Source organism: Vanessa tameamea, chromosome 7, assembly GCF_037043105.1.
Source record: "Vanessa tameamea isolate UH-Manoa-2023 chromosome 7, ilVanTame1 primary haplotype, whole genome shotgun sequence".
Taxonomy (NCBI): Eukaryota; Metazoa; Arthropoda; class Insecta; order Lepidoptera; family Nymphalidae; genus Vanessa; species Vanessa tameamea.
This window is the reverse complement of record NC_087315.1, coordinates 10,513,271-10,525,980: the sequence shown is the minus strand read 5'-3', so window position 1 is coordinate 10,525,980 and position 12,710 is coordinate 10,513,271. Positions and strand designations below refer to the sequence as shown.

Genomic DNA, 12,710 nt, shown 5'->3' with positions numbered 1-12,710 from the left:
TTCGGAAAAAAGTAGCTGTGACATACGGACGGACAGACAGACATGATGAATTTATAAGGGTTCCGTTTTTTGCCATTTGGCTACGGAATCTTAAAAAAGGAATGAATCCCTAAATAACATAAAAGAAATCAAAAAGTTATCGTACTCTTACAAGCGAAACTTTAAACATATTTAAATTAAAATCAAATAATATTTGAACGAAGACAAAAGTTTAACAGTTTTATTGACCAGTGAAACTTTAAATCCGTATTATAATAAAACATTTTAAACTTTTATTTTACAGAGATTAAAAAACTTATATTCTTATAATTATAATTCTAATCGTAAATACATTTAAAAATATATTATATTGTATTGTAGTATATATATATATATATATTTTGTTTTAAATGCATTCGCATATCGTTCATCCAACTGATTTAAAACTTCGTACTATCACTGTTTTCACTTACGTTGTACTTACTGGCAGTAAATGTATATTTTTTAGTGTATATTTCCACAAACTTTTATGTTGGTACTATTGTTCGAATGCTTGTTTTTTTGTACCGTTTCGCGGTATTAATTTCGATTACATTATATTCATACATTATTTGCAACTGCATATTATATTGTTACAACTTATTTAATTCATATAATAATTATAGTCTACTATCATTATTTTAAAAATTTCTGCTAATATTGATATTTCCTATTTTTAGTAAGTTTTCTTCTTGTAAGATCGTCTGAGCGCTAATAAGTAAAAATCAAATTGAGCAAAGACGAAATCTCCCTCCAAAATAGACGTTTAATTGATTGATAAAAAACCTACAATTTTACAAATAAATCAAAAACCAAATTCAATGTATAATAACTAATTATCGTTAATAAATCAACCGAATATTATATGTCTATTATTACAACAAATACTAATATTATCCAAAATACAATTGCTTCTACGCCTTAAAAAACATGAACTGTTTTTCTATCAACGCCTACTTGAAACATTATGAGAGAATACTTGTAACACTCTCACTGCTATTAATAACAGAATCCATCATTTTAATTTATCTCGCTATAATATTAAACACTCGTATAAAAACAGATGTTTTCCTACAAAAATATTATGAAATTAACAAATTATTATCTAACGTCTAATATTTTCGTGTTATATTTAAACTTTACATGTATAGTATGTGTATAGAAAACAAGTCCATTAATTCTGTAACCCCAAATTAAAAAATAGACGTTGAATTTAAATAAATATTTATTTTATACATTTTTTTTTTGTTGAATTTATTTCAAAATTAACTTTCGAATTCGAATGTGCTGTATGCTTACAAATATAGTATGTCTCGTTGGTCTATCTACCACTCAATCGACTGAGCGAAACTTCGTACAGCTGTTGCTGACAATTGCGTTTGATGCTGGTATATTATCAACATCGATTAAGAGGTGGCACGCGATTCACGTTGGATAGTTGTTAACAGTGTTAACAGTTAATAGATCACGAAAAGAAAAGACATCGGTTTTCATTAGCATTTTTTTACGCTGTTTTAACGCTGTTTACGCTCTACCTTTCGGCTTGATAGACATCAAGCCGAAAGATAGAGCGTAAACAGCGTTTTTTTTTATTATAAATTTATTTATTTCTAGTGGCACTTTTCACATAATTTCTGCAGATCAAGATCAGAAAAATATTAAGTGGACGTAAAAATAATACTTAAAAAGTAAGTGTGTTATTTTATTTTTAATTATGGATTTACATTTATTGAAAGAGGTCAGAATGATCCCTTTAGGTCATCCATATCAGATATTATACCGCCAAACAGAAGAGCTCAGTATTGTTGTGTTCATGTTCGACAAAAGAGTGAGCCAGTGTAACTACAGACACAAGAGACATAACAAGCTTAGTTCTCAAAGCTGATGTCGCATTGGCGATGTAACGAATAGAAAAAACAAACCAACGAAAAACAAATACAATATCCTGATAACCTTCTGCCAGGATATTATTATAATTTTACTCTACATCTGAAAAAAAGCTTAAAATTTATTTAGATTTTTAATCTATATATACTATTACGAATATATCAAATTAGTAAAAAAGTAGTAAAATTGTCAACTCATCATATAATTACATATATTATAATATTTAAACTAGGCTTAAGTTTGAAAGTGGCACCGGTAACCGAGAAGCTATCCGGAAACCGGCTGTCTTGGTATGGGCATGTTATGCGGAGGAATGAGGACCATGTTGTGAGAAAGGTTTTGAAAATGGATGTGGATGGATATAGAGGTAGGGGAAGACCCAAGAAACGATGGATGGATTGTGTGAAAGACGATATGGTTAGAAAGAATGTTACTAGTGAGATGACGTCCGACAGAGAAGTATGGAAGAAGAAGACATGCTGCGCCGACCCCAAGTAGAGTTGGGATAAGGGCAGGAGGATGATGATTTAAACTAGGCTTAATAGTTATAATACGATACAATACTATTTAATCGATTCTTTAAATAATGAAGAATACAAATCGAAGATCAAATCTTTTTTTTAAATTAAATTGAAGTTCGAATGACTGATTTTTCTCGCTGTCAATATAGATTGCAACATATGGTTTGTGAGTGCACTTATACGCCGAGAGTTTTAACGTTTGATAAGCTACGGTAAGAAGTGCTTTACAAATAAGTTAACTTCCAGTTTGCGGCGTCCATTTATAAAATTATAGCAACTCTTTATGGAGGCACATCTGACTGAGAGCTTAAGTTTGATTCGAATAGATTTAAATCGTATATTATATTTTTATTTCCGTTCTATTTTTATTTAAATAAAACAGCCTGCAAATTTACAATGTGCGCAAAGACATCTTGTTTTATTAGGGTTTCGACTTTATTCCACCGCATTGCAATTTTTTACGTTGCTGATATTGAGATGAATTAAAATCATATGAAAACTCATGAATGCTTGTCCAGGTATCTAACCAATGAGCCATCAGTGTTCATAGTTACATTTAAATATATTTATTATAAAATAACAACAGACATTCACCTGTAAAATAGAACGAAAAATTTAAACAAATATGGACTAATAATATTTGTAACTGATTATTATAGATATAACTTAACCTTTAAAAATATTTCTTTAACAAAGTTAAAGAATATTTAACTTTGTTAAAGAAATAATTTTCAAATATATCTCTATCGAAATCTAGCAATTTCGTGTGTGATGTCTGGCGAAAGAATATCGAAGAACTAATATGATAGAGCTTCATTATAGTTCTTGTCATCGACGTAATTATTATCTCTATATAGGCACATTAAGTTTACTGGCCCATATCGATCTTTTATGGCGATTAGCTACATGTCATAGGATCTTTTTTTAATAGATTGACTTGCAGGTTTTTTTTTAACAGAATCAGATGATGTTTTTTTTATATTTGGAATTAACAATTTTGGTAGCATTTGCTATTTATCTTAACCATTCTACTAACAAGCTATTTGAGAAATCTAATTTGTTTTGATTTATTTTTAAACTTAGACTATAACTGTCTAGACTTAGAGTAAAACTCAGTGTAGATTCGACTAAGGATATATAATATAAAAACTCTGTAATACCTTAATATACTCTGTAACTTAAATGAAATTATAATATATAGTAATACCAGCAGACACAGCGCGCGTTGCTTTGGCTATGTTATATGTTGTTTTCAATTGTATAATATTTATCTAAAAACCCATCTGAAACACGCTGTATATTATGGTACCAATAAATGTCAAAATATTTAGCGATTATTCGTGATAAGTGTTCCAAAAAAACAGCGTTCCTTTATAGATGTTTATTGATTTTTATAGATGAATTTACTATTATAAATAATATCTATGTTGAAACTAAGAAAAATACTTTTCTATTTTGACAACGAGATATATGCCATAGATTAAATAGTCTCTGATCTATTGTTATAGCCTACCTACCTATTTAATTATTCTGAAGGCATTCGTGCGTTATCAAATAAAGACGTGAGACATGATTGGCAGCTTGTTTTGTTTGCGTATTAGAACTGAGATTATACCATTTATTTAGTACTCAATGAAATTCAAATATTTTTACACTGCGAGCGCGCTGTTAAAGAAGACCGACAAATGTTGCCAACTCGTTATCCAAGAGGTTATAATGTTCATGATGTCAGATCATATGCGACTACTGTTTAGTTCGTTAAATTTTTTTTTTTTTGCAATAACTGCTGCCAACCTTGAGATGAATACTTAAATAAAGTATTAAGATAAATTTTAATACTTTCCAAACCATATCGGTTTTTTTTTTAATTATTATATAGGTTGGCAGACGAGCAAATGGGCAACCTGATGATGTAAGCGGTCACCATCGCCAATAGACAACGACGCTGTAAAAAATATTAACCATTCCTTTCATCGCCAAATGGGCAGCCAACCTTGGGAACTAAGATGTTATGTCCCTTGTGCCTGTAGTTACACTGGCTTACTCACCCTTCAAACCGAAACACAATAATACTGAGCATTGCTGTTTAGCGGTAGAATACCTGATGCGTGGGTGGTGCATACAATATAAGATGATATATATCGTGAACAACTCCTCCAGGAGAATAAATTCGGTTTCGGCTCGCAAGGGAATCTTGTGTATTATATATTATAGAGCACAACAGCAGTCTCTATTCTCTGATCTCATAACCCGATAGGTTAAAAATCCAATACATCAGGATATGTGAACCAAAGGCTTGACTTTAATTTTTACCTAATTTTGAGATACTACTACACCCTATACAAATCTAAAAACGTGTAAAAATCACCAAATTTTACATTTACATAACACAACGCGATTCGCTTATAACTCTGGTATATTACACAAAAAAATTTAATTTTTTTTTATTAACACAACACTATTACACTTAACTACTTTTTACTTCCAAAGTTCTGATAACAAACTCGCCAAGATTCAAATCGCCATGTTTTCGTAATAATAAATATCATAGATTATTCAAGATCTCGACCTATCTTTATATGTGATGTCGCGTCAATAACGACGGTCGCACGACGTCCCGTCCCGGGATTTGAACCTAGGTACCTGACAAATGATAACAATCGATTATGATGCCATTAAGAAATTTTATTACAGTAAATGTTATACAATTAAACATTAAAGTTTCTTTAAGAAATATATTTGATCGAATATATATATCGAATAACATAAAAATATATAGCTTAGATATTATAATATCTAGAATAAATCGAAACATTCTTGATCGTAATTGAAATTGTTATTTAAATGTTTTCGCATGTTGGAGATTAAACCCACGTAATGACCGAAATCATTACGTGAGTTTAATTTTGTTCAAAAATGTTGTTCAAGAATATAAGTTCCCTTAAGTTCGAGTAACATACGGGCTGAGTTCATTCTTATCTTAAATAAATGAACAAAATAAACAATTGAAATACTTTAATATACATACATCATCAATACATAATATAAAACAAAGTAGCTTCCCGTTGGCTGTTTGTCCCTGTGTATACTTAGATCTTTAAAAATAAGCCACGGATTTTGATGAGTTTTTTTTATAGATAGAGTGATTCAAGAAGAAAGTTTTTATGTATAATACAGTAGAGAAACACTGATAATTTTAGAGGTTTCTAAAATTATGTTCTAAATAAACACATTTTTTGCGCTTACTTTGCAAACGCTGACTGAACCCTACGAGATAGATCAAAATAATGTACTACAGTATTGTATACCTTAAAAAGATCTACGTAAAAGTCCAAAATAGTATATGTCTATCTCTCAGGGATCACCCACGATAACCATTTTTTATCCTTTACGTTATTTCGAATTATGTACCTTAAATACATTGTGCATTTAATATAGATCAATATGGCCCTTTACGTGTAATATAAATAGATGTTTTCGAAGATATTATAGATTTAAAATGCAGGGACATAGCGGCTTGTATTGTTTAATGACAAAAAGCTGTAAACGTTGTATATAAAGACATCTGTAGTATATTTTGTATCGCCATTGCAGCCGTGCGAAGCCGGGGCGGGTCGCTAGTATATTGATAAAACATTTAGTTTTATTAGCCATATGGTTTATAACTTTGTAAATATGATATAGGAGAAAAAAAACAAACAATAATTAAAAAAGTATACACTAACAAATAACATCTAAGTTTATTTTTTTAATTTTTCATACTCAATAAAGACAATTTATTGTCTAGACAACGTGCGTTCTCATTCGCCGTGTTCAAAAAGTTTAATATATATAAAATAAAATTACTCTTTGTTATGTTATGTTGCTACTCAATTTAAGTTTTAATTTTTTAACAAAGGTAAAACGAAGGAATCACTATAACGTATAAAATATAAATTGATAGAATGAAAACACCGACATATAACTAAATATACCATAGAATGTCATTATATACAACTTTTACAGCTTTTTGAGTCAAGTCATATTGATCTATATTAAATGCACAATGTATTTATATTACTTATTTGGATAAAGATTGCTGTATTGCTTAAAATCGCTTCGTATGTAAGCCATTATTTCTCATAAAAAGTAAAGGATTAAAATGCTTTCGTGGGTTATCCCCAAGTAATAGACATATACCATCGCGGACTTTTTTGTAGACCTTTTTAAGGTGTACAATATTCTAGGACATTATTTTGATCTATGTCGTTTGCAATGTAAGCGCAAAAAAATGCGTTTATTTACGACATTACATTAGAAACCACAAAATTATTAGTGTTTCTCTACAATATTATACATGCATTATACATATAAAACTTCCTCTTGAATCACTCTATTCATTAAAAAATACGCATCAATATCCGTTGCGTAGTATTAAATATCTAATATAATACATAGGAACAGACAGACAGCGGGAAGCGACTTTGTCTTACACTATGTAGTGTTATTTACTAGCTATGAATGCTTCTTGTCTATTTCGAAGTTTCTACTGTCATTCCTAAAGTTAAATTAAAGAAAAAAAAATTAAAGAATTTAAAAAAAAAAATCGATCGACTTCAATAATTTTTATCATTAGATAAATAAAAAAAAATTATAACATTAATTTAAAAGTTTATACTGTTACAACATATGCAAAGGACTAAAAATGAGCTGTGAATTGTAACTGTCGCCAGGCTAAACGCTCCGAATAACTTCAGTTAGTATGCGCTTCACAGTTTGCATCTTTAATTCATAGCGATACCGCTTCTCTCTTTGTTCTATGAAATACAGCCTATGAGAAATTGCTTCACAGCTCCCTCCATTTAAGGTAAAACGCTTTGAATATACGCTATAAATTAAAAAGAATGAGTAAAGGGTCTATTAATTCTAATTTTTTTTTTTAGAATTTTAATAGAATACTGGTTTGATAATTTAACAAAATTCATCAAAGTTTTGCGTCTATATAAAACTGGAATCATACGCAATCTCTGTATGTTTTAATTTATATACAGAGCTAACAGATGTCTGATTGAATTTTGTTCTTACAAATAGCAGATAAAATACCTATTACGTTTAATGCGAGTAGCTTTAGGAAAACGATGAAAATAAATGTGACTATTAAATGTATAAAAAAATACTAATATGTTTTTAGTCATGAGGAGTCCGGTAATTAATCATAAGAACCAAAATACATATATACATAAAATTTAAATCCTGCTTACCTTAACATATTTTATTCAAAACATGCAAATAATACTTCTATGATGCTGGTTTTTAAAGTAGCATAAATATTAATGAAAAATGTTTTTAATTATATAACGAAATGTAGCTCGCCCCGTCGCTTAGTATTTGTACAGAACAATATATTATATATATAACGGGGCGTGGTTACTTTGGTTGTTGATTTGGATAATTAATGAATCGAGTAGTTGGCAATAATGTTTGATGGCTGATTTACTTTTAAGAGCGGGTCACCCCGAATGGACTTGTAAGTGTAAGTTATGTTTGGACAAGCGCCTCGAATGCGATGGTTGCTTGGAAACCCATTTGCTCTGAATCGAGATGAATTATTGTAATCTTTTGATATTATTGTGGTGTACGATTATTAAATACGTTTTATTTTGTGAATAGCTCCATTTCACGCCCACATAGTATTCCGAATGTCGGATCAATCCCCGAACCCAACTGATCTTTAGAAACAAGCGAAGCAAACTAATAAGAACTTTAAGCCTATAAATACAGCATTTTATACGACCGTAAATAATACTTTTCTTATGTATCCCCAGCCTTTTATATATTATAATTAACAAATAGATAATGAGTTTTACATTTTTTTTAATTGGTACCCCAATGTCTATACCAGACTCAGATATGGACAAAATGATTTATCAGTTTAAGTTAAAATAATTTGTGATTAAAAGGCTATTATTGTTGTTGATAGTGGAAATGTTATTAAAGGAACCCCATAAATGTCCCAAAAAAAACAGAATAAAAAATATATATTATTAAAAAATAATTGGCGCCCAAACAGGGACAAATAACATTATATTAACTAGTAACTATAACAGGCCACTGCCACAGTAGTATAATTGATTTAACGCCATAACTAATAGGTCACATAAGCTCCCATGCTGTTTAAGTTCATTAATATTGAACAACGAAAGAGTTTGAATTCAGTTCTATGGATGTTAAGTGTCATTATTACATAAATTTCGCCAACATTGACTAGGTAGGAACAAGAGCAAAAGACTAGATAACAATGGTGTTAAAAAGAACTAAGCTATAGCTATACTAAGATTTAAGGAATTAAATTTTTTCTTCGATACATACGTAAATTTCTCAGAGCTGGGCTAAGGTCCGCTCCGTGCAGCTTCGATTCCGGTTAGTTGTGGCAGATTTTCATTTAGCACATGCAATCTCACTCAGAATATGTACCCACAACCGTGTTCGAGATGAATTATATGTCAATACAAATTAAAGACATGGAAATTCAGGTGCTTGCATGGAATCGAAACCGTAAACTTCGGTTAAAATTTACTTTTCATATACCTCTGGGCTATCTTAAATGTAGCCATATGATATAATCTTTGCATAACAATGTAATATAATTAAAATTTTCATACCCCTCATTTGGGGAAATAATAAAATAGTTCAAAGATATTTTTACAGAATACTTACACTATCTCAACAAAGTAAATTTGCAATACTCAAAGGCACAAATCACACACCGTATATTGAAATGCCGGTCGAGGAAACTTCAAACAGGTGCATCTTCTAGCTTAAATAGGTCCAATTTAAATTCCTTTAACTTGGTACTTACCCTTTCGACTGAACGGTCTGAATACGTTCTCCGACAGATTGTTTGTCAGAAAGCGTTCGAAAATAAATATGTTATAAGTATCTGTAAAGATTTCTTGTTATTGCCTTAATACACAAATTATTTTAGTCATTTAAATCGCAAGAAACATTTAATTTACACACAGTAAATTTCCCACTGCTGGGATAAGGCCTCCTCTCCCTTTGAGGAGAAGGTTTGGAGCATATTCGCTCTCGCTGTTTCAATGCGGGTTGGTGGATACACATGTGACAGAATTTCGTTGAAACTAGATGCATGCGGGTTTCCTCACAATCTTGCAGTACGAGATCAATTATAAAAACAAATTAAGCACATGAAAATTCAGTGACGCTTGCCTGGACTTAAATCCGCAATCATCGGTTAAGATGCAAGCGTTCCAACCACTTGGCCATCTCGACTCTTAAAATTTAACGATGTATATTTATTTTAAATTTTAGTTGCAACTTTTACCTTTTAAATTTTATCAATAATCTCGTTACGACGACAGGTGAAACTGTCGAAACATTGGACATATTAAATTCCAAAAAATATATTTAATAGAAATGGTTCTTAATTCAAATGTGTCAATGTATTTTGACATTATTTTTTTATTATAGGTACGTAAGTTCACCACAGCGGACTCAAAAAATAAATAAACATCGACGGATTCCTTAAATGCGTTTTTTCTATGAACGCAGCGGAATAAAAAAGTTTCTTGATCATATTTTACTCTTGTCTTGAGAGAGCAATCATTTTATCATTAAAACGAAATATTTTTGAGAATGTTAAACACTTCACGAGCGTTCGCAATTTCTCTCTGCTTACAAATAACTTGGTGCATGAATTATTATCAACATAAAATTATTATCTTGTTAAACTACTTACTAAATACAATATAAAGTAACTATTATTACAGATAAACTGTAGGCAGACACAGACCTTACTCTACTCGTAATACATACTTCTAGCGTGCTGTCAAATATAATAACTTATCTAATACAATGAGATTTAGACAAAGACAGTTATTCTAGTTTTTTTGTAAATGTTATATTTCTACCAGTGGTATGATGAATGATACGAACCACTGTTTATTTGTTATATTCAATATATAGCAAAGATAAACTGTTAAATAAAAGAGTACTCTGATTTTCTTCCGCTAGTTCTTCTCCGGTCAGGGTATTTTATTAAAGCAGGTGATAGTTTTTAATTTGACAATCAATAAGTAAGTGTCATGCTTATATATTGAATAAAGGAATTTGTTTTGATTTGATTTACTCTGGTATACTTTCTTACTTCTTACTTATTATTATTTTCCTTGGCATGTTTTATTTTAGATCGATTTCAAAATTAACAAAGTATTTTGAACATTTATATAACACAGCTTTTGTTAAACCAACTGATAGCCTGGTTAAACAATGTCTATATTACTTATAATCTAAAATATGTATAATGAAACTAGAAAACGAATATTTCAGATTATTAATGATTTTGTCTTTTAATAGCAAATATGCTACTCTGTGTATAATTGCTATTTTAATTTTATAAACTATTGTCATGTAATAGATCATTATTTTTTTATTAAGATAGATAAGCAAACTGACGAATAGGCCATCTGGTGTTAAGTGGTTACTACCAACAATAGGCAGTGGCATAATCAGAAATATTAAACCACCAAAACAAATAAGCTCAACCGCGGTATTAAGATGTTTTACATCTTGTGCCTGTAATTACACTTACTGATTCACCCTTCAAACCTCAACACAACAATCCTAATTACTGCTGTTTGGCGGTAGAATACATTACGAGTGGATGGTACCTACCCAGACGGGCCTTCACGAATCCCTACCATCAAGTTAAAGTTGTAAAGTATTACAGTAAATGTAACAGTAATTGTAAATATCCCACGGCTTAAGTCCGGCTTTGTAACTCCAATGCGGATTAGTCGATGTATCAAGATATCAAATGATGGTAATAACTTACGTAACGTACGTTTTTACAACAATTGATTCTTATTGATCATCATTAACATAAATAATTAAGCTGTGAAACAACCACATGCAAAGTGAAAACTTTTGTTCTTGTATAATGACAGCTATGCTAACATTAAATATATTACACTATTATACTCTCACGTACATTATTCAGGGAATCCTTATTAATAATAAAAGTTAATTGAAAAAAAAAACATTCAATACTATCTCCAAAAAAAATACCGTTTAATTTTAACTTTTAAGCGTTATTTATTGTACAATATATATATCTGAATTCATTATCCTGTTATATGCAAATATGAAGAGAGTTAATAAAATAAATTATTATAATAATAATAATAAAAAAAAAACAAAAAAGTATGAAAAAGTAATTTCCCGTACCGGGAATCGAACCCGAGCCTCCTGGGTGAAAGCCAGGTATCCTAGCCACTAGACCATACGGGATACAGTGATAAATGTCAAATTTTAAAACATGTTATAAATTCAATGTCTTAATTCTGCAAATATATAATTTTATTTTAAATTCATTTTATAAATTTTATACGTCGTACTGATTTAAAAATACTATTGGTTAAAATTAAGCTCGCTATTCTTTTTTCAGAGGGATCCACAAAGCGTACCTTTATCATTATAAAGGTAAACATTGAAACATTCTCTTTTTAATCAAAGATCTGTGATCTGCTTATTATTAAAGCTATTCTGAATCCAATTTCTCGACTTTTAAGCGAAAATGTGACGAATTAAGATAAAATAATTATCTTCATTCATTCTAAGAAAAAATGTACCGGCGTACCGTTAAATCCATTAGTTGTCCCAAATTCAGATCTTACTTATACAGATTTTTGATGCAACGACAATTAAATAAAACGACTCTATATTTAATAGACTAGTGACATTTGTTTCGTAAAAAAAAATTACAGATGTTAACTAAGAACTAATTAGAGCCGCACTTTTTTTTTGTTAAATCAAGCTGAATTCCAATTTTAATTTAAAAAAAAAACATTGTTTGACGTAATTTTATCGTTACGGAATCAAAAAAATGCTCGAATGAAAACGGATTGTCACATAACTGTACCGTAAAATTGCGAATACTTAACGAAAATATAATGCACGTCGAATCATATTCCACGACGACATACTTTATAAAACTAATATCTACTGTCAGTCATTCAATTAAAATTTTATATCAACGATAGAACGAATAACAGCTGCGAAGTAGCCGTACAAGTACAAATGCCATGGATAAATTGATACCTGTTTATTCTTAGACAAATATAAATCAAATCTTGGAAACACACTCAATACAAATCATATGAGCACAATATATTGAACTCAGCCCGAAACAACGTTGAGAGAACTTTATTGAATTTGAAATGTTGCACAATATATGCATAAACGTACACACAATAATACGGTATAAACGTGTTGTCTGAAGTTGTG

The 12,710-nt window shown here is 30.1% G+C and overlaps 1 non-coding gene across 1 annotated transcript; it reads right to left on the bottom strand.

The window, feature by feature from the left end:
* Positions 1–11,642: 11,642 nt before the first annotated feature.
* On the bottom strand, positions 11,643–11,714 carry Trnae-uuc (transfer RNA glutamic acid (anticodon UUC)). Its single transcript has one exon. It is a non-coding gene; the product is annotated as a tRNA-Glu (tRNA).
* Between the last annotated feature and the right edge of the window lie 996 nt (positions 11,715–12,710).